The sequence below is a fragment of the Periplaneta americana genome, chromosome 4 (assembly GCF_040183065.1).
Source record: "Periplaneta americana isolate PAMFEO1 chromosome 4, P.americana_PAMFEO1_priV1, whole genome shotgun sequence".
Lineage (NCBI taxonomy): Eukaryota > Metazoa > Arthropoda > Insecta > Blattodea > Blattidae > Periplaneta > Periplaneta americana.
The window spans coordinates 188,163,127-188,190,626 of NC_091120.1; the positions used below are offsets into that span (position 1 = coordinate 188,163,127).

At 34.5% G+C, this 27,500-nt stretch overlaps 1 protein-coding gene across 1 annotated transcript in view; it reads left to right on the plus strand.

Moving 5' to 3' along the window:
* LOC138698532 (high-affinity choline transporter 1-like) overlaps window positions 1-27,500 on the plus strand; it is a 152,067-nt gene that overhangs the window by 71,480 nt on the left and 53,087 nt on the right. The window contains exon 2 of the mRNA XM_069824530.1: window positions 23,472-23,577. The gene's annotated coding sequence lies outside the window, so the exon portion shown is untranslated. The remainder of the gene's footprint in view (window positions 1-23,471; window positions 23,578-27,500) is intronic.

Genomic DNA, 27,500 nt, shown 5'->3' on the forward strand with positions numbered 1-27,500 from the left:
CCGTGAAAAAATCAACGAGATTCCAGATGCCGATGTTATTACTGCAATATGTTATATAAATAATATTGTTAAAATATTAAAATGAAAAATAAATCATTACATAACCTTACCGTTTGTTTTAAGTTCGCATTTATAGACTGGGGGGAAAAAAAAGACAGACGTATATCACGGCCTGCTGGAGTATAGTAAACACAGAAAACATTTTATAGCAACAATGTTGAAGAAAGATATTTTGGTGTTCCGAAGTTGGCGTCATTAAACAGAAACCAACTTGGAGATTTCATTGCAACTAATTATAAATTCGTCTTTATGTAATAAACGATCTTCGCACAAAATAATGTACGATACACGAGCGGTATGTTTGTTTTCATGTTCTCGGAAATTAAAAAAGCTCAACTACGTTTCGCTTTTTCAATCTTTTCCTCGACCATGAAAACGTCAACATACCGCTCTTGTAACGTATATTACTATTTTTTCATAAGCTTGACTTTTTTTGGGATCGGATCTAATTTCATTCCTGCTTTTATGTGATTTACATGCCTTGATGTTGTAATAAAATTTGTTTTGCAATACAGTATAAGCAGGCGTACAAACAACTTAATGTTACCATTCCACTCGAAGTCTATATCCGCAAGATGTACTTTTGTCATAAAGTTTCAAATGGGCTGTCTGCTGAGGAGTGATAATGTTTCCAAACAGGAACCAAACAACTGCGAAATGACATCCTCCTTTTTTCAGATAAGGCGTCGGAATCCGGCTTATTATTATTGTTATGTGTGGCATTTCAAGGTTTAGTGTTCTGCTACCGAAATGACTAACGTGACTGTGAAACAAAAAAAGGACTTCAATGTCGCTACACCTAGGAGACGAGGAAATTTATATAGCAGAGGCAAAGAAATTAAATTTAATTGTGCATTTATTACGCTGACGACTTATAACTTTACATTCATTCCCGAACTTGTACAACCAATGACTCTGTGATGAGAATTAATGAAGATCTAGCATCTGTAGCTCAATGGGCGCAAAAATTTGGAATCAGACTAAATCCAGACAAATCACAGGCTATAATATTGGGCCACCAACGAACATTAAACAAAATAGATCTAGCCACTGTATCAAATACAAAAATAAATAATACCACAATTACGTATATTAAGACAGTAAAAAGTTTAGGGGTATATTTAGATTCAAATTTAAATTTTCAAAGTCAAGTGACCTACATATGTGGAGCTTATTTCCAAAAGGTACCAAATCCACAATTTTCGAAAAACGAGTTACAGATGGCAGCACATTCTTAGCTACCTCTAGAACGGAAACGCTAACCATTTCTCTCGAAAAAGTACCAAATCATGTCTCCAGAAGTCACTGAAAACAGTGTTTTACAGCAGAAAATACCACATCCATGCTGAGTTTGATGCCAAAACATACCAAATCTCTAGCGTGTTCCTATTGGTTCTTGATTTTGTGTCACTGATATGTCATGCGTCATGCAGAAATTTCATTGGCTATTATGGTGACGTATTAGTTGTTTGGATTATTGTGACATTAACGAACTTCCATTTTACAATAATATTATAAATTCTGATTCTGTTGTTGGAACAGCGGATAAGGATAACATTGATGTTGATTGTGATAACTAGAACAAACATTGCCTCCATTTTGTGAAATTTAATTAAGAATGTTTAGTAATATGTAGCCTATTTAATTTTATAGTGCTAATGAATAATTCCTTTACATCCCCATTTATAATACTGAATTATTCCATGCCAATATCAAAACCATGTTCAGGAGGCTAAGAAAAAAGATTCTTTGTTAGTATCCATGGGCTATTTTGACATTAATAAACTCCAATTTTACAGTAATATTACAAATTTTGAGTCTGTTGTTAGAACAGAGGATGATGATAACATTGATGTTAATTATGATGATTAGAACAACAAACATAGCGTCGTAAAACAACCAAAAACAAACACAACAAACATAGCCTAAATTTTTTAAATGAAAAATGTTTAATTATGTATTCACTTTTACAGTGATAGTAAATAATTCCTGTACATCCTCATTCATAATTACTGAATTGTTTCATGCCAATATGTACCTCATCCAATTGTGTTGCCAAAATGTACCAAATCCAAACTAAAATCATTAATAACTTCCTGAAAATGTGTGAAATATCTTAAATATATGTCTAAATATGATTGGTGACACACAAAGAATAGTGACATAAAACCATAACAATATATAATATTTTTTACAGCTATGAGCAGTTTTTTCATTTCCTGTAAAATTAGATCTGTTGGATTTGGTACCTTTTGGAAACGAGCTCCACATATGTAAGAAAACGTTTTCCATAATTCATTCCCTCAGACACTTAACCAACGTTTTACCTCTCAGCCTTAAAAAGAACCTGATCCAAACTTTAGTGATGCCCCACTTCGATTATTGCGATTCTCCATTCACGAATCTAAATACTGATCTTGCCCATAGACTACAGCGTGTTCACTTTATCTGCGTTCGTTTCGTTTGTAACATTATAAAATTCGATCATGCAACACCGTCACTAGAATTGTTGTCTTGGAGTCCACTTAAGGAAAGAAGATTCTTCAACTCCCTCTTATTACTATTTAAAATCATCCACACCTACACACCCTCTTACCTAGCATCTCGTTTTGTTTACCTTTCACTACCTCGAACCCGGAACATGTATCTTCTCTCTATTCCTCTGCACAGAACATCCTTCTACTCATCATCTTTCTGCATATCGATTCCACGCCTCTGGAATTCTCTCCCTGACCATGTCAGAGACTGTCAGACAATATCAAAATTCAAATTTAGATTAAAAAATCACATTCTAGTTCATGGAATTGCTTGTTGAACACCTGTCAGGTTGAGCAACTTCGGCTTAATCCATGACATATAGTAAATATTGTAACTATGCTGTTGTAAAATTGACAATTAATATGTAATGTATCTATTATTATTATTATTATTATTATTATTATTATTATCATCATCATCAGTTATCAGTTATCACTATCATCATTGCTATCTCTGATTTTCTTTCTTTTTTTTCTTGTATTAGCTCGATGAGAGTTCTATAGTGTTCTTTTGACCCTGTTGACCCTATATAGGGCTTTAATTTAATTTGTATTATGTTCATTAGTGTCTGTATTTCTTTTTGTATTTATGTATATATGCTATCTGGTAGGATGGAAGAGAAGGTCTTATGGTCTCAATCCTGTCAGATTAAATAAATTAAATTAAATTAAAAATTAAATTATTATTATTATTATTATTATTATTATTATTATTATTATTATTATTATTATTATTATTATTATTGTCATTATAATAAGATATAGTGGATTTTAGCAACTTAAAATTAAACATTTGGCACCTTAAAAATCAAATTTAACATTTTATAGCACTTTCAATGTTAAAATTTAGCATTTTGTAGTATTTTTCGATTACAAATTTTTATGGAAAGTTTGGTGATAGAAATCCAATGTCATCAATCTGTTAACGGGTGCATTTTATAGATTCTACAGTTAAAATTCTTGGAAATAATGTATCGGTAAAGAAACACGTAAAATTACAGTGAAATTGTGAACAATGAGAAACATGCTAAAAGATATTGTGTGATTATATCCCGTTTCATCTTGTTACTTAATCACAATCACCCTCTAGTACACATAACCCATTTGTGATTGAATACTGGGCCTGAAAGAGATCTGATAGACCAGCATGTCAAAACCCTTCACATTGTGCACTGGTCTCTGTGCGATGTGCAGCTCCTATTCCCCTACCTGGAGGGAGTGAATCGGCTTGGAGGGGAACGCGACAGGGCTGTACAGTACCTATAGTAGCAGATCAGCTTTTGTTTCAGTAACACAGATCAGTACGGGTGCTCATTGAGCTATGATTGTGAATGCGTTATGAAAATAAAATGAGGAGTCCACAGATATAACGAAGAAGAGAAATCACGAATCATATAACATAACTGTTATGATGTTTTCCTCAGCCAATAGTAATTATTTTTAAATGAAAGGCTTTCATCATATCATGTGGACCTAATAGTGAGGTGAGAATTTAAATCAGATTAGTAAAGTTCTCAAAATATATTCGCCAGCTCTTATTTCTTAATTAGTACTCTCACGGCAAGACAAACATGACAATGATGATGTTTTGGAGTCTGTATTAACACAACCATGAATGGTTAGACTTACAATTTTTATTTTATTAGCTGATAAGTGATGAGAATATTGAGTGAAGAATACATATGAGGGTCTTGAGGTTGTAAGGGAAGAAAGAAAGCAACTATTTGTAAAGAGAAAAAATTTTCTCGAAAAATAACACGTAATGGCAAATTTTCCATCTCTCGTTACTATATTATCTTAATATACTTACGTTAATAAATCTTTAAACCTGACATAAAGAAAATGTCCCCGCTTCACAGCTGTGAACTATTCTTTTAACTCAATTCAGTAACGCTCCCAACTTGCTGATACTTGCTCACAACCTTTTCCAAATAAACTAGCCTATATATAAATTTAAATTCAAGCTTAATTTATCTAATATATTAATAATAATGTGAATTTATATTAATATACAGCAAGGAAATGATTTCAGTGTAAAAGCCTCACAATGTCCTATTGCATGTAATTGGGAATAAAATATTTTCTTTAACATTTGTGCACCAATGGTCCCAATAATGCTTGAGGAACAATGAAAGAGTATTACTTTGAAATAATCAGTACCTACTATGTAAAATGAAATACTGTGTTCGTTTTTTGTTGTTTCGAAATTACTGCAATATTTAAATTTTCTTCAAATACTGTATACAAATCATGTAAATAAATTATTCTTTACAAACGACTGCTTTGTGAATTGTAACTGAGTAAGTCTATATACACTGACAATAATTGTGTTTTTTCCTTCTGCTAAGTATGTTTATAATGTCCAAATGTTAATTTAATTGAACACTAGAAGCGCAGAATAGATTCTTGTACATCCCTCCCGCTAAGAACTGGTAAGAGCAACACGTGAATGACGCAATCTGCACAGACTGGCGTTCCGCGCACATACACTGCACTTTCAGTGTCCGATTTCTGACATGCCTGTGATAGACAGCCAATATTTTACCACTAGACCAGCGGTGACCAAAACTCGAACTGCAGTGATTACATGCAACAGACAGCGTATTAAGTAAGGAGACGGAGGAGAGGTACTTGGCATGAAAACTGCAACCAGTGGTGGTTCCTGTACTAACATCTTGATCAAACCCGCGGATAAAAATCTCAAGCTTTCCTGTATCAGTAATGTCACTGCTGTCATCAAGAGCCAGTGAATAATACACGATTTTTCTTGCTTCTTTTTTTAACCTTCCTCTTGAATATAATCAGGAATTTTCTAAATTCTTCTCTCGATACTTGGTCGAGAAATTCGTAGTTTTTCAAAATTAAAAAAAAAACTTCTTATGGACAAGTTATTTAAGCTGTTTTAATCATTACTCTTTTGAGAAATACTACTCTATTAAAAGGCTTTAGAGCATGAGATATTTCAAACCCCATTAGGTAGTTGACTTCCTTACATTTATGTCATCTTTCTCTTTCTGGAGTTTAACAGTTCGTTGGCACATAATATTGAATCAGTTTTTCTACAATGTTATTATTTTTAAATGAATAACTAATAAATAGTTACCCTCATCTAAATAGTAAGAAGATTAAAATTGAGATTAACACCTAATAAATTTATCTTTCTAGGGAAGATTAAAATTGAGATTAAAACCTAATAAAATAATTATCCTTCTAGGGAAGATTAAAATTGAGATTAAAATCTAATAAAATAATTATAATTCTAGGGAAGATTAAAATTGAGATTAAAACCTAATAAAATAATTATCCTTCTAGGGAAGATTAAAACCTAATAAAATAATTATCCTTCTAGGGAAGATTAAAATTGAGATTAAAACCTAATAAAATAATTATCCTTCTAGGGAAGATTAAAATTGAGATTAAAACTTAATAAAATAATTATCCTTCTAGGAAAGATTAAAATTGAGATTATAACCTAATAAAATAATTATCCTTCTAGGGAAGATTAAAATTGAGATTAAAACTTAATAAAATAATTATCCTTCTAGGGAAGATTAAAATTGAGATTGAAACCTAATAAAATAATTATCCTTCTAGGGAGAAGGTCTAAAAATAAGAATATTCATACACATAAAGAAGAATTATAGAAACACATACTTAGTGGTCAGTATTAATAATAATAATAATAATAATAATAAAAATAATAATAATAATAATAAATTATTCAGCGCGGCAATTAATGTTTCTATATATTCCTAATTGAACCGTTGAGCAAAGTAAACATATTACATTCTGTCCGACAGAACAACAAAGAAGTTCTCCTTATTCTTTACGAAACCACCTCTTACTGGTTGTAGAGATAGAGTTTGTAGAGCGACATGATACCGCCACTGCTTGTCTTCAGTATGTGAATGAAACGCACAGCAATGTACCCGTTTGAATGTCTGTGATTACATGATGTAATCACGACACCCGCTTTCGTTACCACTGCACTAGACAGAATAGTGGAAAATTCCAGATAACGGTACAGGTAACATTATCAGGTAGACCGTATTCCTGTGCTGTCCATTATGTAAAAGCTAACATGGAAGGATGGCCAAATTATTTGAAAACATTTAAGAACCTGTATGTGGTGGAAAATTTAGATAAAGTCTAATCTCTTTTATAAAAACAAAAATGTCTAATAAAATTTAATTTCTCTTTCATTTCTTATTTTGTACTCAATTTTGCGGATTAAAAACCTACACTAATATACTTAACATGATTTTAATACTTATTTTGACGGCATTTGGGTTCATTTTGCATTTACCGTGATTGTGAAAATCTACCATTTCTATTCATAATCATCGTTGTTGCTTTTATGTTTGGAGTGCGTCTTCGATTCCGAGAAGGCAACTTTATCAGCTACCTAACCGGGTAATGAATTTGAAGTATGCAAAGAACCTTCCAATGTACTCTGTGACCCATAGCACTTGTCATGGTGGAACTACTTTTATTGCTTGCAGATAGACTGAGAACAGTGTTTTATGTAACTGCTGTACGTAACGATAGGCTAAAGCTCTGTTGGTCACGGTTTGATGACTGGACGTGCTGACTCTCTACAAGCCTACAAACGAAATACCCATGCTCATATGTACGATGACTAGTGCTGGTGGTTCTGTGTAGTATCATATAGCAAAATATTCTTGTAAATACATAGTAATATGCAGTTAAATATGTAAATTCGTGAAAAATATTTAACATCTCTAATTAATTTCTAGCGGATGTAGATATTATGATATGGGATGTGTTGAAAGAAATATTGCAACTGCCTAATGACTAGACTTCAAAGTTGAGACAGTTTCTTCCAAATTGTCGGTTATTCCATTGTTGCATAACTTTGTCCAATTGTCTACAGGGTGAGTAAAAAGTATGAAACAATGCTGTAACTTTATTTCTAATTTTATGAAGAGACTATTTATACAAAAGTTACAGGGTATCAAAGAAGGAATATTTTGAAAATGTTTCCAAATACTGTAATTTTCATTTATAAAGAGTGTCCCAAGGAGTCTGTTTTTTTTTTTAATTCCACTATGTACTTATTTTCCCATTTTTGAATGCTCCAGGTCTCAGTACGTACAAAATCATATTTTAAAACTATTTTTTACTTGGTTATTTAACGACGCTGTATCAACTACTAGGTTAATTAGCTTCGATAGGATTGGTGATAGCGAGATGGTATTTGGCAAGATGAGGACGAGGATTCACCACACATAATCTGACATTTTCCTTACGGTTGGGGAAAACCTCGGAAAAACCCAATCAGGTAATCAGCCCAAGCGGGAAACGTACCCGCGCCCGAACGCAACTCCGGATCGGCAGGCAAGCGCCTTAGCCGACAGAGCTACGCCGGTGGCTTTATAAACTATAGTTTTTTTTAATCACCTCTTTTGAAGACAATGTATGTGTACTAATTAATGGGACATTTGAATGCTCCAGTACACCAATTTGAGGAGGCTTTGGATTAAACAATTGCAGACAAAAGCTAATAGAAACAATTGAATAACAATATTAATATTATTTAAATTTATAATTTAAAAAATACACATTGTAGAATATGCATAATTGAAATTTTACTGCAAAGTAATGCAATACATGGATTTTAAAGCAACAAACCCCATTAAAACCAAGCATAGCATTGTTGTGTTGTATCATATGTTGATTTCAATTTACAAAAGGTGCTCAAAATGGCCCCCATTTACTACCAAACAATGCATAAATCTGTCTTTGAAATTGTTTACTGTTTAACTATTGTTATTGAATTGTTTTATTAGCTTTATTCACTTATTTCTATTAGATTTTGTCTGCAATTGTTTAATCCAGAGCCTCCTCAAATTGGTGTATTGAAGCATTAAAATGTACTTTTATTAAGTACATATACATTGTAATCAAAAGAGGAAATTTTTACAAAACAATAGTTTATAAATGGCAAAAAAATATATATATAATTTGTACGTACTGACACCTGAAGAATCCAAAATGGAGAAAGAAGTATATGATGCCAATTAAAAAAAAAAAAAACATTCTCATTGGCACAAACTTTATAAATAGACTTCGTGGAATTGCCACGAGAATCGCAAGGTTTACTACTCACACGGTATAGACTGGGGACGTGCAAAGGATGGAGTATGCCTCTGATGTAAACACTGAGCAGTATACTGCGGTTACAATAAAACCTGTATCCTGCATTCAAGAAATATAATGCATGATCATTGAGTTAGGAAATGTCTAAACATGTAAATACATAATTATTTTGTAGTGAGATACATTAACTTTTAAAATTTAATGTAATATACTCACATCATCCTTGAATATGTGCATTGCATTGAAGAGTTACATACATTTTGGGCGACTGGAAAGTAATCTCCTCCGATGGTCACTTACAGTTTTTATATTGGGAAATGTACGTTCAACTTCACACAATGTAATACGTGCATATTTGAAAAACGCAAAGTCACTACTTTTTAGTACACCAACTTCAGACGTCTTGTCGTGACCTGATAGTAAGTTACATCATTATCGTCCTGATAATACGAAGTTGTGAATAGGCAGAATTTTTAGCAATGATGTTTCTCAACTTACATTTCACTTTTATCTGAAATTAGTGAATTGTTATTTTGGATAACGGTTTGTGATACTTTATACACTATATTAAGGGTTCTGAGAGTTGTAGTTTAGACGATTCTAACAGGGTGATGCTTTTGGACACGATTTTAAAATTAGAATCAATGAAAAGAATTATCTTCCAATAGCTGTTCAGAAGGCAATGATTTTACAGCTGCAACAGCGGAACTGTCTGTGCTATCCAATGCATCAATTATCTCCATTATTTTTCCGTAATATTCTGCATAATAATTAACAGCATCCAACCACGTTTTCCAACGGATCAAGACTGGCTGCGGGGGTAAGGGTATTCCAGGGGCAATTATTTGGAACAGCAACACTCTCATTGTAGTATGTTTGGTTGAATTCTTGTCTGCACTGAACAAATGTTAAGCTTTGACTATTCCAACCAAAGTAATGCAAAAACAAGTGCTTACATAGGTATACATTAGCTGTAGCTGCTCTATCTATTTGGACCGGTCACAATTCTTAACATGAACTGCTTATACTACGAGTCCGGGCGGTCGCTCACCTCCTCTATACTACCGTACATCGGCAACCTGATTGCATGCTGCGTGTGGCAATTCAACGAAATCTATTTATAAATCAAAAGCATAGTATTTGAAAACACGTTCGAAATATTCCTTCTTTGATTTTTTATTTTAGTAGGTTATTTTACGACGCTTTATCAGCAGCTTAGGTTATTTAGCGTCTGAATGAGATGAAGGTGATAATGCCGGTGAAATGAGTCCGGGGTCCAGCACCGAAAGTTACCCAGCACATTCTTTGATACCCTGTAACTTTTGTATAAATAGTTTCTTCAGAAAATTAGAAATAAATTTACAACCATTGTTCCATACGTTTTACTCACCCTGTATATTATGCTACTCTCATTATAATGATGTATTGCTGCCTAGCACAGCAGAGTGACTGCATTTCTTGAAAGATTACACAGTCACTTCTCGTTTCTTATCGTTGCTGCAACTACTAGAAGCCAGCAGTCTGATAGTCTTGCGGTTGGACTCGAGATTCTAGTGTTAAAACCTCACTGACGGCAGTGTATCTCAAATAGCGATAAAATACCTATCTTCTGGTTCCTTGTCGTAGATTTATGGCACGTGCAATAAGACTCCAAGAAAAATTCGTCCGCAGTTTCTAGTGAGCGTTGAATTTTGACGCCGAACAACTTCTGCACTTGAAAGCGTCATTAAATAAAATATTACTGTTACAAAACATTTGCGTAATATGTCCTTCAGAATTAAGATAGAAGCTGCAAATACTTCACACGTCCTCGTAGCACTGAGACATTATAATTTTGATTTAAACGTGTGTAAGTTCTTCTTGCCAACATCTAATTCCTTTTCTTAAACCTACTAAAAAACAGCAAACAAAGTGGATTTATGTTCTCACGGATGTTAGATGAGATTTAACGAATGTAATTTAGCTTATGTAACGAGGTGAAATGTCATTTCAGTGACAGTTCGCTAGTTCAGACCGCAGATACTAAGGTTGGATAAAAACTAATGGCAACAGTTCGATATTTCTGACATGGCTTTATTCACAGGGGTACAACATTTAAGTATTTGCAATATAGTCGCCCCCCTTATTTATTACCTTTTCCCAAATGTTTGGAAGGCGTCGTACACCGTCAGCGCGTCCATTTTTGTTGATGTTCCTTATTGACTTTGGTGAAGAGATCGTATTCGCATGGACTCATATCGGGTGTGTACGGTGGCTGTTCGAGAATCTCCCATTGCCAGCGGCGCAAGAGGTCCTTGACAGCAGCAGCGGTGTGACTCCTTGCATTATCATGAAGAATGATGGGATTCTGTACCACCAAGTGTCGTCGTTTTCTCCTGAGAGCTGAACGAAGGTGGTGCTGCAGGAACCTGCAGTAGTAGTCCGCGTTTGCCGTCTGCCTTGGAGGCAGAGCGTGGTGCAGTATTACCCCATCAATGTCATACGCCACAATGAACAACTCCTTCACAGCACTTTGTGTAGGGCGCACTTTCTTTGAACGAGGAGAACCAGGATGCTTCCATTCATTTGATTGGTGTTTCAAGTTTGGTTCATACGAGCGAGTCCAGGTTTTGTCCATAGCGACGATTCGTCCAAGAAAGTCGTCACCTTCTCTTTGGTACCAGTCCAGCAAGGCCTTCCCGGAACGCTTTAACCCATCGTGCAACTGTGCGATATGGCAACGCTGCATCGCCACATGCTTCACGCAGTCCCTGACAACATTCTTGTGCACTACAACCTCGTGTTACTTCAATTTTCATCCAGGAACGTTGCTCTAGTTTTGTAAACGTGGTCTTAGGGCGCTCGCACTATCCCTATGAAAGTCAACGTTCTACACACTGCAGTAGATTGACAGAGTACTGTCGCCGCTGGCTGCACTAACTCATCTAACAGTCCTTGTTCATGTCCACACAGCTGGCAGCTCTCGAACGCACCATCGTCACGTGACAGCAGTGTTGCCATAACTTTTTATCCAACCTGTGTAAATAAACATACTGGTTGTTGGTTCTATGAAATTCAACATTAGAATAATTCATACTGTATAATATGTAGTCTATGAAGGTAATTAATTCAGTCACATATGGTGTTAATGGTTTATTATAAATCCGGATCAGAGTGCATCAGTATAAAAATAGAGATTGACAAATGATGGTAGTAGTGGTATTATCGGTAATGATGGTGGTGGTGGTAATGTAAGTAGCAACAGTAGTAGTACAGGAACATCATTTTATTTTTACTAACATTTTTAATATTAACCTGGCTATACCTTTGGATTAACGGTTGAGAACCGGAAACACAGTTTGCTATCCCCTTTCACGACTGGAGTTCGATGATACTGGCGTTAAATATAAACAAATCGCTTTACTAGGTATAGGAGGGAAGAAAAGTAGTTCATCCAGTTACGTAAACTAGGAAATATCGCGGTTTTGGAGTTTGATATTTTTCATTAGGTTTTTGTTTAATAAAAATACAGTACAGTATTAACAATAAGTGTATTTACTCACAAACTGAGTTATCCATGCGAACGTATTCATTATGCAGTGTATATTATACCGTCTACAGCACATTAGCGTACAACATAGAGAATGAAGTTAAATTGAAAAATAATCATAATATGGATATTGAAACACATTTTTGAAAATGATGGCCGTTCACTTCGATACAGACTTCAGTTCTTTTGTGCATATTATCGCACTATGGACTATTGCATCTAATTCCAATTACCAGTTTTGTCCTTCGTACCAGTAACTCGTGTTGAAATAATTCAGTACCTACTCTACCCTTGTTTAAGCGTTGTATATAGAGAAAAAAATGGCCGCCCCTCTAACAGCTGTTCATATCGACTGTCATTTTATGATGATTGTTACCTTGTTACCACAGAAGAACAAACCAAAGATCATAGAATTATTAGAATAATATTGCTGTAGCTTGTACTCTTTGACCAAAATGTAGTGTGGCAATCGATTAGAGCCAGTTGTACTATCGATATTTAACACGCCACACTAGAGCGCTCCCGGATGCAATAGAGAACCTCAGATATTCTATTACCTTTCGTAACGAAGTAATGACGAAATTATGACGTAGCTGTGTAACAGTTATACTATTATACACGACGTATGTAGTGATTATTAGTAAGGAATTTACACACGACTTATAAACGAGCTGCTCATTGTATAAGTATAAGACAGTTAAACGTCTGTATATAGGGTTTTTATTAGTAAGACCGGAAATGTATTACTGTAGTTTAATTCTAAATACAGTCTACTGTACTACAGTAAATTCTTTGCAACTTTGAACTATAGTGGACTGAAAAAGAAAAATACAGTACTGTAATTTACAGTTTTCAACTTAATCTTTACGTTCAGGTGCCATATCTCTCGAAAGAGAACAACCGATTGAAGTAAAGAGAATAATCCTACTAACCCTATCATGTGTCGAATACAATTTCACGATTGCGGAAACCTTGAACCCATCAGACAGGTTAAATTTTATGACTTTGTTTATCCATCCGCTTCCAGCTAACAAGGGATAGCAGGCTGGGCTAGAGGTAGCCTACGAGACCCTTATTGTCTTCTTTCATATGAAGGAATTTCTGTACAGTTCTCTAAACTAAATTTTCCATTTTTGTAACACATAGGTCTTGAAATCCAAGTTCTGTCCGCAGTCAGGAGGTAAAGCAAGCTTTAGGACTGTGAAACAGCTGTCCGTGTCCGTGTCCGTGTCTGAGAGTGTCCGTAAACGAGAGTTAAATTTATCATTATTTCTATATTATTTCAGTTGGGACATAAAAATCTGTACATATATGAGGAGTGTCCGTATCTTGGGGGTGTCCGTATGGAGAGGTTTCACTGTATATGAGTCATTCCAAGTCAAATCGCACAGCAACAAAAACACGACCTTCTCTTAAATGTTCGATTTTTTTCCATGAGTTCCAGACGTCAAATAAGGAGACCCGTATCGTTATTTCCACAATTATCAATTATTTGTGTACTTATGACTATTTGAAATTACGCAAATTATGCGCGCATTAATCCACTTGGACCTCTGTGCCTACTTATAGTTGAGATTTGAGGTTTGGCGCATTTGAAAGAATAAATACAACACTTTTTATTACTTTAGACCTATCATAAATAAATTTAAAATTTGGCCTAATTTTTTAATCATTTCTTTTTCAAAGCAAAATACTACATTAAATAGCCAAGTTAAAAATCTGAATATGTATGTATGTATGTATGTATGTATGTATGTATGTATGTATGTATGTATGTATGTATGTATGTATGTATGTAATATAGACTTGTTCCCTGATGTATTAACTGTAAACTACTGCATTTAAAAATGTGGGATCTATGGTCTGTCCAAAACAACTTCCGGCCTGACAAATGGCGCCTTTAGCATGTTACCATGGCAACCATTCAAATCAACCAATCACGAAAGATGCGTAACCATGGTAACGGGACGGTGTTGCCGTGTCTATGTTTACAAGTTGCACGTGAATACCACGGCCTAGTGGTGAATACAGTTGCCCGGAATTACTTTGAGTTGGCTGGTTAGCGCGTGCTTTGTGTGAATTAAAAATATTATTTAGTTGTATTATTGTTTTAGTGTATCGATAATTATTGTGTTTAAATTATATTACACGTATTATCTTCGTTGTCATTGGTGGAGTGTGTGGCTAGTGTACGTTTTCTAGTTTCTGCGAGAGTTTCTAAACAGGTGACTTATGCAGTGTCGGAAGGAAGGAAAGGCAGGCGGAGAACAAAGAATATTGTACAAGGTGCCCCGTTAAAGAGTGAAGCGAGAGAGAGGGTGTGTGGTATATAAGAGAGTATTTTGAGAGGGAGAAAGATAATGGCGGACCTCTTTTACCTTTGGCGCAAGTCGTAATGAGAACTGCTACTTGTGTTAAAATTAATAAGAGCACTGTTAACGATATTGGAAAAGAAAGAGCCGTGCAGATTTTTAATCATAAATATTTTTATAGTTTACAATTTTTTCAACGTCTTTCTAAGAAGATTACATTGAAGAATACTACTACTACTACTACTACTACTAATTATAATAAACCAATAAAAATAATAATATACACAAGTTTTAATGCCTAGTGTTCAACAAATTGGTTAGAAATGTATGTGTTCATGTCAGCTGTTCATTACTGCACTCTATCGGCAGCGCGCTCACTTACACGAAAGATGGGCAACATGACAACACTGCTCCCCCTTCTCTGTAAACTGTCAAGTCGGAAGTAGTTTTGGTCAAGGTATATATACAAATATTTGCAACAATTTATTTTCCGTTTGCGGCCATAGGCCTACACGTACAAGTGTGTTGTAGTCCGGGTCAGCTTACTTAATACCCTAAGGGTGAAACCTAACCATTTTCCCCCCATTACTACATAAGCTAGTGGATTATGGTGTTTTTATAGTTTTCAGGCTGAATTTTCTTTCGCCAACTTCGTTTCGAATTTCGGTACTGAGAAATACCACAACTGGTAGTTATTTTATAACTGTTATGTTGGCAGCAGTGACACAAGTTGTCAGTAGTTTAAATTCTGAAAATTAAAATTGTTCTAGATTTCTGAGCCCATTACTGGAAGGTAGTGAAATTTTAACATAGTAATTAATTAATATCAGTATTAATATTAATACATAATAGTTATTGTATGTGTTGCTTTGTGTTGTGGTTACAATTTCAATATTATAATCAGGCAGGCTACGTGTAAATAAATGTACATAGTAACATATTGCATGTGATACATGCCCTTGAGTAATCGATAGAAATACCATTTCATATTTTAGTTAATTTATTTCGTAATTAGACTTACAATAATGGAGTAAATATTCTAAAGCATAACATTTCAAAGTGGCATTCGTTTTCGGAATTCATACTAATCATTTCACGTGATCAAACAAGATACATTTTTAGGTTAGGTCTCGTGAATCGTAAACTGTTTAATCAAAGCAATGAATTTCATGTTCTCAGACAAAATACATTTTAATATTAGATCATACACTAATCTACTAACTACTAACATAATGTGCGAGAGGTCGAGAAGAAAAATGTACTCGTTCACAAATTATTGAACCTTTTAGAAAACATCTCCCCAACATAAAGATGAGATGTGGTAAATAAGCAAGACATCGTTATTGTTAATACTATATTATTATTATTATTATTATTATTATTATTATTATTATTATTATTATTATTATTATAGTACATGGAATTGTGTGATTTTATCCTCTTTTGGTGATATCTAGTATTAGTTGGCAACACTGAAGAGACGGCCAAATTAGTCTTTTAGGAATTACTCTTACGTGATCCTCAATATGGAAGGCGGAAAGTTTTACGAAATCCCCTATTGCATATAATAACTGATGTCGCCAAACTACACAACAAATGCATTCATTTATCAAATGATTAATACCTTAAGGAACAGTAAATATCTTATCTAAAGTTATTTGAGTACTGCTAGCTCAGCAGGGAGTCAGGGGGAGTCTTTCACAATATTCTATGCTTATACTGTAGTATATAGTCAAGTGTTTAACGATAGCAAGGCTGGGTAATAAAGTTTTGGAACTATCTACAGTGACTAAGGTGCTGGAGTTCTTACAGATCAGACGAAGTGAGTAGTGTAATGGCTGGAAAAAAGAATTTTGTTAGTGTGAAAGAGGGCGGTGAAAAAGTTCATGTAATCATTTAAGGAAACATACAAGTGTTTCGAGGACAATAGCCACTGGCAAAAATAAGTTTTTCTAAATTTGCAGAACTGAGACCAAAAGAATGTATTTTGCTAGGGTCTAATGGGACGCACAGTATACGTATATGTTTGCCCACATAACGAAAATGTAAAATTACTTATAGATGATGCAAACATTCCACTACTAACATCAAATTCTAGTGTAGTTGTCAATAACTATACAGGATGTATCAAAAATACGTGTACAAACTTCAGGCATGGGTTCCTTACACCAAAAGAAGGAAAAAAGTTGATATGAACATATGTCCCATAATCCTTTGTTTCTCCGTTATTCATTTATTACTAAAAGTTTGCGTTCAACGGCCTTCGAGGTCCAACCTCAAAACTTCATTTCTTTATGCACTCATTCATAGAAGGCTGTGACTCGTTGTATCAGAAATGGACTGCAGATAGCGAAGTGTTGCCATGGAGACTTGTTTACATGTGTCATTTGTCATTAGTCTGTCTTCAACGTTGCAATTGTGAACGTGGAGTGAGTTAACGTGTTTCGTTCAACCATGGCAGGACGATATTCATTTCGTGAGCAGGCTGACATCATTTTTATGTATGGTCGCGCGAATGGTAATGGACGCGAGGTTGTACGGCTGTATCAGATGGCGTTTCCAGACCGAAGACAACCGAATCATCAAACCTTTGTTGCTGTGTATCGTCGCGTTGCTGAGACAGGAACCGTTGCACCACAGACTGGTGATCGAGGAAGACCAAGAGTTGTTCGTACGCCGAACCTCGAAGAAGACATTTTACACTGTGTCGAAGACGATCCAGGTATCAGTACAAGACAACTGGCTGTGGCAACTGGTACATCACACAGTACAGCATGGAGGGTACTTCACGAGCAGCTCTTGTATCCGCAACGTGTGCAGGGCCTTTCGCCTGCCGATTATCCACCACGGGAGAACTTTTGCCGATGGTTTCTAGCACAAATAGCCAATCCAGTGTTTGTCTCATCAGTTTTGTTTACAGACGAGGCAACGTTTGGGAGAGATGGAATTACCAATTTCCACAATGAACACGTATGGGCAGATCGTAATCCTCGTGCTGTATTTCAGACTAGACATCAGCAACAATTTAGGATTAATGTGTGGGCTGGAATTGTAGGTGACTGTCTGGTAGGTCCATACGTTCTACCAGCACGTCTTACAGGTGCTATCTACAGGGACTTTATCCAAAACACTCTTCCAGAATTACTGTACGAAGATGTGCCTCTGAACATAAGACAAAACATGTGGTTCATGCATGATGGGGCTCCAGCACATTTTAGTCGCCTTGTTCGAGATACACTGACTGGTGTCTACCATGACAGATGGATAGGCAGAGGAGGACCAGTTCAATGGCCAGCGCGTTCTCCCGACCTCAATCCTTTGGATTTTTATCTTTGGGGGCACCTTAAACAATTGGTTTATGCAGCAGACATCCCGGATCAAGAAACTCTTCATCGACGTGTCACGGAAGCCTGCGAAACCATTCAACATCATCCCGGAGTATTTGAAAGGGTGCGACAGTCCATGATTCGATGAGTGAATGCATGTCTAGAAGTAAGAGGAGGACATTTCGAGCATTGGTTATGAGTTTTTTGTGTTGGCATATTATGAGTGTACCAATGTGTTGAACAGTTCCTAACGGGGAAACAAAGGATTATGGGACATATGTTCATATGAACTTTTTTCCTTCTTTTGGTGTAAGGAACCCATGCCTGAAGTTTGTACACGTATTTTTGATGCACCCTGTATAAAGATGCGCTATCAGACATTGTTTGTAATCCTACATCAATTTATTGTTACCTTAAACATTGTCCAGGACCTGACAATATAATCAAACACATCCAAGAACAGTTGAAGTTTCTTAACCCTTAACTTGGCAAAGCTTCATTTCTCACACTAGTTTATTAAACCTTGTCGGACCGAAAAGAAAACAACTATCGCAATGTCCATATTTGTATATGTTGTACAATATTATACATAGTATAGTATAAATTTTTCTGGCATTTGCATATCTGATTCCCTAACTGTCTCTCATGTATATAATTTTACCTTTTAGGTGTGTTTCCAAATTATATGTAATACGCTTTGTCAAATCTGGCAACCTTTTCATAAGGGAAGCTAAATTTATTATTATATTATTCATATCAATGCATGTCAGAGCTTACAACGATCCCAAAATATCCATGTAAACGCTTGTCGCAATTTGTCTAATGAAATTGGGGTTTGTTTAAATAAACTTGGACTTCAAAACAACTCTTCTGATTCACTTCAAGTGAAAAAATTGAGACAAGAGCTCAGGGAGCGAGCATTTCAATCTTGGTGCTCTTTAAATCAGAAAGGGAAAGGCGTCATCCTCTATAAGGAGTTCACTCCCGCCAATAAATGGATCCGACAACCTGATCGCCTCACTAGCAGTGAATGGAGACTAGCTCTTAAAATGAAAGCTAATGTTAGTCAGCTGCGTGCTATACCAGGAAGGTCCCGAGACGGAAACCACTGTCGTCGTTGCGTCAGTGAGATTGAAACTCTTGGCCACGTTTTGGGTGCCTGTCGTTTCAGCGAGACACTGCGGAACTCTAGACATCACAGAATCAGGTCCATGATTGCCGAAGCCTTGAGAAAGAAAGGTCTCACTGTACACGAAGAAGTCCATGGCATCTCTCAAGAGGGATCCTGTCGGCGAATTGACATGCTTGCCATTCCACCAGGCTCTACATCCGCCTACATTATCGACCCGACAGTCAGGTTCGAGACACAGGAACAACAGCCCGCTGAAGTCCACGCAGAAAAATGCAGAACTTATGAGCCCACATTTCCATTCTATTTGGAGAAATATCATCTCACCTCCATTGAAGTAGTTGGGCTAATGGTTGGCGCTAGGAGTACAATACCTCGCCTCTTTGTCAGTTTCTGCAAGAAGCTCCAGCTGAACAACGACTTCATTCGTGATGTTTCCCTTACTGCTATCAGAGGATCACTCGCCATTTAAAATACCACCTGTAGCCTACTTTGTTTCCTAAGAAGAAAGAACTTTTGTTTGAACGTCTAATCTATTTGTTTACTATGTTTAGGCCTGTTATGTGTATGTCATTATCTGTACTTAATGTCCCTTTTTTTTTTTTGTTCGTTCTCCATACTTTTCTTTTGTGGTCTGTTTTTGTTTTCACTCTGTGTGTTTGTTATGTTTTGTCCAATGAGGCAGTCCCGTTATTGGGAAAGCTGACAGACTGTCTTTCTCTCCTACCATTTTTTCTATTGTTCTATTAAAATTATAGCATAGGTATAGCCTATTAACCTATTGTATCCTATAGGATACATGATCACTTTAAGGATTAGAGAAAGAACTAAGGAAGAGACTAGTGAAGTGTTTTGTGTGGAGTGATATTGTATGGGCAGAAACATGGACGTTACCAAAAATAACTAGAAGCACTTGAAATGTGGATATGGAGAAGGATGGAACTTAAGAAATGGACAGACTAAGAAATGAAGCTGTGCTAAAAAGAGTAGGTGAAGAAAGAATAATGCTGGAAATGATCACGAAGTGAAGAAGGAATTGTCTGGGTCACTTGATAAGAAGAAACTGCCTACTCAGGGATGCACTGGAAGGAATGGTGAACAGGAGAAAAGTTTGGGATAGAAAAAGATACCAGATGATAGACAGCATTAAGATACATGGATCGTATGCGGAGACTAAGAGGAAGGCTGAAAAAAGGGAAAATTGGAGAATGCTGGTTTTGCAGTAAAGGACGTGTCCTTGGGCAGAAAACTATTAAAGATATAATGAAAGAAGTATCGTTGTTTCCTGCCAGGCGACTCCTCTCCTGGGTGTTCATTTCAAAGTGTGTCATGACGTCACTGTTGTTGGGTCACCGATTTGAAGCGAGTTTCAGCTTAAATGTTAGAGAAGTTGCCTATTATTTAAGGCGTTCTTCAATCTGAACTTGAGAACGTGTACGGTGTAACTTGAACGTCGTAGCAACAGATGGCGGTCTGTACGGTCTGTGTGCTACCATAACCTCTTTCGAACTGTGTTTTGCGCCGGCAAGTCGTACGCAGGGTATTTGTTATCATCGGTTGCGTACGGTAACATTCCACAACACAAATCAAATGCTCCGTGTCCATGTTGACCGTCGAAGTTAATGTCAACAAATACTGTACGTAAGTAATCGTCTTAACCCTCTCCCCATATCCCGACAGTACGTATTTCCAAACAGTTCACATTCCTGCCACTACTGGCGTTACCGTACGTATCGGTGCGTACTCTTCAGAATGAACGCCGTACTTGCTAGCCAACTTCTCTGCCTCTTAGATTATACACCTGAGCTGCGGAAGTGTAGGAAGATTGAATTCTCTAGGCTCATCAGCTAGCCACATGAAGGCATACAGCGAGCCAAGACACATTTTGAACTGAACACCCAGTATAGTGACTAAGGAAGGGAGTGCTGCTATTTAGAGCGAATTCGTGTGTGTATTTGCAGTTGAGCCGGCGATGCGCTAGACTACGCAGATTTTTAGCCTAATTTCTTAATTAACCATGCACTTAATTACAAAACGCGTAACATGATTCATTCATTCATTCATTTATTTATTCATTCATTCATTTACTTATTTATTTGTTTATTTATTTATTTATTAATTCATTTAATCATGTATTTATTTATTTATGTATTTATTTATGTATTTATTTATTCATTCATTCACTCACTCATTTAATCATTTAATCGTTTATTCATTCATTCATTCATTCATTTAATCATTTATTCATTAATCCATTCATTCGTTTACTTATTTATTATTTATTTATTTATTCATTAATGCATTCATTCGTTTACTTACTTATTATTTATTTATTTATTCAATCATTTATTCGTTTATTCATTTCTTTATTTATTTATTTATTCAATCATTTATTCGTTTATTTATTTATTCATTAATTTATTTATTTAATCATTTATTCATTTATCCATTCATTCATGTACTCATTTATTATTTATTTATTCAATAATTCATTCGTTTATTCATTTATTCATTAATTTAATCATTTATTCATTTATCCATTCATTCATGTACTCATTTATTATTTATTTATTCAATAATTCATTCGTTCATTCATTTATTCATTAATGTAATCATTTATTCGTTTATTTATTTATTTATTTATTCATTCATTTAATCATTTATTCGTTTATTCATTTCTTTATTTATTTATTCATTAATTTAACCATTTATTCGTTTATTCATTTATTTATTTATTCATTTATTTATTCGTTTATTTATTTATTTATTTATTCATTTATTCATTAATTTCATCATTTATTCGTTTATTCATTTACTTATTTATTCATTCATTTAATCATTTATTCTTTTATCCATTCATTCATGTACTTATTTATTATTTATTTATTCATTTATTTATTTATTCATTTATTTATTTATTCATTTATTTATTTATTCATTAATTTAATCATTTATTCATTTATTTATTTATTTATTCATTCATTTAATCATTTATTCATTTATGCATTCATTCATGTACTTATTATTTATTTATTTATTCATTAATTTAATCATTTATTCGTTTATTCATTTATTTATTCATTCATTCATTTAATCATTTATTCATTTATCCATTCATTCACATACTTATTTATTATTTATTTATTCATTTGTTTATTTATTCATTAATTTAATCATTTATTCATTTATTTATTTATTTATTTATTCATTAATTTAATCATTTATTTATTTATTTATTTATTCATTCATTAATTCATTAATTTAATCATTCATTCGTATATTCATTTATTTATTTATTTATTTATTCATTAATTCATTAATTTAATCATTTATTCATTTATTCATTTATTTATTTATCTATTTATTCACTAATTCATTAATTTAATCATTTATTCGTTTATTTATTTATTTATTTATTTATTTATTTATTTATTAGTTTAATCATTTATTCTTTTATTTATTTATTTATTTATTTATTTATTTATTTATTTATTTATTTATTTATTTATTTATTTATTTATTTATTTATTGGTTTAATCATTTATTCGTTTATTTATTTATTTATTTATTTATTTATTTATTTATTTATTTATTTATTTATTTATTTTAATGTATTCTATTTCCCTCTTCAATCTGCGCGGTTATGTCAGTTTCATTTTGTATATATATATATATATATATATATATATACAGATCTACTTCCCTCGGGGTATAAGATCCTGTGGGGGCTTCGGAGCCTCTGTATGGTGCATTGCGTTTTCCGCGGGTAAGAGGTGCTCTGTGCTGACGACCCCTGCTTTAGACAAACCGCGAACAACATCTATTGTGTCGGACGGTGGAGCCGATGTACGCAACACAGAAAGTAGTCTATTTTTTCAAAACGGAGATAATGAAAGGGAAATTGTGTAGGGTATTGGTGGAATAAAGAGAAAACGGGAGAACCCCGGAAAAAATCCTCAAAACTTTGATTTTGTCCACAATAAATACAATTCCCCCATCGCCGGGATTCGAACTCGGGTTCCGGGGTCGTCGTTAGTCAGCGTTTTGTCAGTCGAACTATCAAGCCTGCAAATGCCGACTCGCTATTGATAAATGAAGTATGGGCTAGTTACTGTACACACCGCTATAAGTGTACTTATGAGATAAGTGTCGGAAGTATCGCCAAATCTCTGCTTTGAAATATAGGACGATGATGAAAGATAAGAAAATCTAAGGAAAAAACAACAATAAAATGAGTTCATTAAAAACGTAATCTAGGTCAGATCACAAATCGCATGATAAACAAAAGCAGTGAGAAACTTTTTAAGTAGTACATTGTTGTAAAAAAAATCGTGTCTTTGAAGAGCATTTCAGGACAAGCTATCATATTAAAGATAAAATGTGTATGTCTCCTACACAATATTGTTTAAACAAGAAAAAACCTTTCCAATGTTAACTATTATAATCACTTGATTTCAGATTCCTATCTCATAACGGACAAGAATGCTGTCCAATACACCACGACGTTTGGAAACTGATTAGAAGTAACTTTATCATTGCTTTCATCACACAGATCAACTAAGCGGTAGGTAGGCCTATTATACGTGTGTAGCCTATGCGAAGTGTTAAGGCTCATTCACAATGAAAATTAAACATAACGTAAGCGTTAACTTAACGTTACAGTAAAATCAAGAAGTCATACCATCATTCACGATGGGAACATAAACATAACAGCAAATATACTTGGTAACCATGGAAACATAACAACGACGCCATTTCCTCATATTCTGTCGTATACTTCAGCGCTCCACGATTGTGTTCTGTTTGCAAATCACGTAAGCATAAGCATGAAAGTTTGGAGTTTGCAAACTTTCATGTTAACGTCTGACGGTAATGTTTATGTCAATGCTTATGTGAATCATTGTGAATGATCCCATTTGGTAGCCTGGGCGCAAACTTCTGTGTTTATGTTACGGTTATGTTTAATTTTCATTGTGAATGGGCCTTTACTGTACTGTTTACAAGAATTCGTATTTCAAAGAAAATGTTCAATGTTACATTCGTTCGGATCAAATTTCTGCACATTTAAAAGACAAAACTAAAATTATTTCAGTTATTTATTATCATTAGACTTGGAATGTTGGAGACCGATTACAAATGTGGAGGTTGCGAACAAAATCGGACATTTCCAAAATAGTATTTTTTTCAGGAAGTAGAAAAAACTGTATCGAGCCTTCACTTTACCCCAAAATGAACGATAATTTTATGTGACGTGCATGTTGTTGTAATGATGTCAGTAATCATGATTTTAGTCATTTTCTGTGCATTTTATAAACAAAAATATTTTGGAACTGACCGGTTTTGTTTGAAAATATGAGGGAAATGTTCAATTTTGTTCCCAGAAGAAAAGCTATTTGACATTTACAACAGTAAAACATACACGTCACTTCCATCAACTGTATCGTGGAGTAACGAATATAATGAATAATTTCGAGGGAAAAATTGTTCCGGGGCCGGGCATCTAACCCGGGACCTTTGGTTAAACGTACCAACGCTCTCCCAACTGAGCTACCCGGGAACTCTACCAGACACCGATCCAATTTTTCCCTCTATATCCACAAACCTCAAAGTGGACTGAGAACCATCAAGCAACCAACATTGAGTCCACACTAACTCTGTGTGACTTAAATTGTGGTTTTCTGTTAACGAACAGTGACGTGTATTATGCAAATCAAGCTTTCAGGTATAACTCCCTGTAAAGTTTATTTGATCGCTGTCTGGTAGAGTTCCCGGGTAGCTCAGTTGGGAGAGCGTTGGTACGTTTAACCAAAGGTCCCGGGTTCGATGCCCGGCCCTGGAACAATTTTTCCCTCGAAATTATTCAAATCAACTTTACAGGGAGTTATACCTGAAAGCTTGATTTGCCTAACGAATGTAATATTACATGGTAATTATGTAGTAAGTATCGGCCAAGCAATCTTCCAGCAATTGGGGTCCAGAGCACGTAGGGTTACATTACCAAATATGTACATATATTTTTAATAAATTTTGAAAATGTTCCTCTGAGTAGTATGTTGTGAGTCCCTTTACACTCTAAGGGAAAAACATGTGGCCAGGACCACTATTGTGGGAAGATGGCCGGTACTTACTACATTATCACCTGAACTGTAACACTTTTACAATAATTTCAATTAAAAAAAACGTTTAGTTGAACTACTTGAAAGTACATTGCATGAAAATAAAAACATGAATTGAATATTTCCCTAGATATCCTTCATTCACTTCATAAAGCTGTACCATGGAAAAATGTATTTATTATAACACTTTTACAATAATTTTAATTAGCAATAAGATATTATCACTCTTGCACATAGAAGTGGAAATGACCGATTTTGAATGGATTGGCCATTGTGACACATGTAGAATGTTGGAAATGTCCGTTTTTTTTATAAAAAAAACAATCAATCAATCTTCTTAATGTATCCAGCTGTTTGCTGACAACATAAAGTCCACTATAGTCCACTGTAGTCTATTCAGTTGTTGTTTTTCACGAGAAATGAGGGGTATTTTGATCGGTGTTCATTATAGATGCCTGTTGCTAGTAGCCAGAGTTGGGGTGTAGTCAATATATGAGCCTTTCAGAGCAAAAGTGGTGTAAGTAAAAGTTGGGTAATGAGGTTTAAAGTAAACATTCTGTAAAATACAGCTCAAAGTAGCAATTAATATGGCCTTCTTGCTATCCACCGACTACTAATAGTTTAAATAAATTGGATATTAATTGCTACTTAGCGCTGTATTTTACAGAATGTTTACTTTAACCCTCATTACCCATTTTTGACTTACACCACTTTTGCTCTGAACGGCTGATATTACTGCAGGGCTGTGTCTTCTGCAACTGGTACTGATGATTTTAATTTACTTCTTTTGTGGTTTATGGATGGACAGTATAGAAGAATGTGTTCCAGATCTTCATCATGATTATTACACCACAGAAAGTAGGATTATCAGAAATGTGAAATCGGTGTAGGTACAGTTGAGTGACAATGTGACCTGTTTTGGCTCTAGTTAAAATGTTTGAACATGTCTGGGCAAGTTCTGTACATTTCCAGGTCATTTGTTTTTTTTTTTTTTTTTTTTTTACAGACTGTAAAATTTTTGATAAAAAAATACAGTGAAAATATTGGCGTTAGTACGATATGAAATTATCCGGTTTTGATTGAAAATACTGATTTTAACATACTCTTTACCATAATAAACCTGAATAACATTATAAATAAATCGACTATATACGAAGTCACGACCGTAGTCATTCCATCATAACTGAGCTACCGGTCTGACAAATACTTTTTCTATAGACTACCGTGCATTGTTCAAAAAAAGTTACTCTGACAGGTAATAGCCAACACTTATAAATTCAGCTACAGAGAGGGACAAAATTGCATCCCCTCCCAATTTGATGTGACTGTTATTTGAATTTGGCACTAAGCAAAATGTTCAAGTAGTGACCAGCGATGGTTTAAGAATCTCAGTTCTCGAGTACTGCATTTGCAGTTACTGGCAGTTCCATGCGGGCGGCTGAGTTTCTCCTTATTCTCAAAATATTATTCTTCACTCTTGCCCTGTTAGACCGCCATTTTGTGTCTATTTTTTTTTCAGTATATCCCCATTGTATTTATTTACCGTACTAAAAGTTATTAGATATGCATAAATACTAGTGCTGTTGATCGATCAAAGTATTTAACCGATTAACTATTCGATTTAGTCGATTAATAGATAGATTAATCGACTTTTCATCCAGTAGAAAAAATGTTTTAATATACTGCAATAACAATAATTGTTAAATTTAACTTGTGTTCGGTGATAAGCATAAGTATTAAATGTTGTATATATATATATATATATATATATATATATATATATATATATATATATATATATATATATATATATAGTATCGTTATATTACAAAACAACTGTTTTAATTACTTACTAACATATTTATTATTAGGCTTATAATTTATTGTCTCTATTTCTCCGGGAATTTTTGAGACAAACATAAATAACAAAAAGTATGAAGACTCACCTAGTTAATACTGCTTCTATTCATGATTTTAAACATGTGAGTGCATTCACATGCTCCGAATTAAGTGCCGCTCTACGTTAAGTAACAATGTTTCCTTCATCACTAAACACGAAAAAACTTTTTTTCTGCCAAGCACTTCTCCACGATCGTTCAATTTAAAGTCAAACGTTTCACCGAGTTTACCTCTCAAATTCTGATATGACATAATGGAGTTTACACTTTTCACAAACCATAGAAAACTGTTTTTTTTTTCTTTATCAAACTAAACACACAACCTTCATATACAAACTCAGTACAGAAACTGCAACTGCGCTACAGCGGTCGAAACAGAAGACTGGCCCTATTGTAATGGAATTACCAGACTTTAGAAAGAGAAGAAGGTAGTTGCGCTCTCACTTGCACACAGTGTAGACATGGCTATCTCA